The sequence below is a fragment of the Erythranthe guttata genome, chromosome 1 (assembly GCF_056151865.1).
Source record: "Erythranthe guttata isolate IM_541 chromosome 1, IM_541, whole genome shotgun sequence".
Taxonomy (NCBI): domain Eukaryota; kingdom Viridiplantae; phylum Streptophyta; class Magnoliopsida; order Lamiales; family Phrymaceae; genus Erythranthe; species Erythranthe guttata.
In genome coordinates, this window is record NC_142533.1 from 14,409,021 (window position 1) to 14,410,000 (window position 980).

Consider the following 980-nt stretch of genomic DNA (forward strand, 5'->3'; position numbering starts at 1 on the left):
CTAGTAGGTGATGGGAATATAGGCGATGCGTTGCTATACGGCTGTCGGTGCTTCGTGGGATGGCTCTCATTCGAAAATGGTGTGGGTAGTACGAGTTATGCTTTGAACCCCCGCTCTGTCAAGAAAGTGAGTTGTCCTTCGGCAGCGGCTGTTGGTTGGCATGGTTGCCTGAATGTTGCGGTGCTCATTGGAAGTTTCGCTCGAGCCACTACTCAAGGTTGGATATTCACGAATGCATGTTGTCGGTGCCCGTTGGAATGTTTCGCTCGGACTCACTCGGTGATGGAATGTTCCTCGGAATAAGACCACATAAAGTGGGTGGGTGTGCAAATAAGACCACATAAGTGGGTGGCGGTGCAAATAAGACCGCACAAGTGGTGGTGGTGCAAATAAGTGGGTGGTGGTGAACACCCGCAAAGAACAAGTGGGCTTGCATCGTGCTCGAACGGGGCATATGCTCGGGTGGGCTTGTTGTTGTTTAGTCCAGTGCTGTGCTCTTGCATTGCTTTTGGTCGGACAACGATGCGCCTTCTCGGGCATTGCGTACGGCAGGGCGCTGAGTGGTGCTTGGTGCGCACGGGCTTGTCGGATCCCTGCTCGCAGCGACGGCAACTTGTGGGCGCCTCTTCAATCTCGGTTCAAGTGTGCCTGATCGGTGTCGGTTTCCTGTGCGCGTACCTATCGTGTTGGTATCGTGTCGGTTAAAAGTGCCCCGTTTCGTCTTGCGTTGCATCCTTTTGAAGGCTGCGGCGTGGAGTGGACCATGAAGCATCCGTCGTGTTCCACATCCCAGACGTAACTGTCCCCGGGTTGTTGGCGCACGGCGGCACGCTCGATCTCTCGGATGCGGAAATTGAGTGGGTACGAGGCGTTGGCCCTCTATTTACCCCAAGAAAATGCGTTTCACGCTCTAAATGCGAACGACGACCGTCGCCGCGCGATCGAGTCCTTGCGGCTTGCATCGCGCGGTGCCGGTGTCG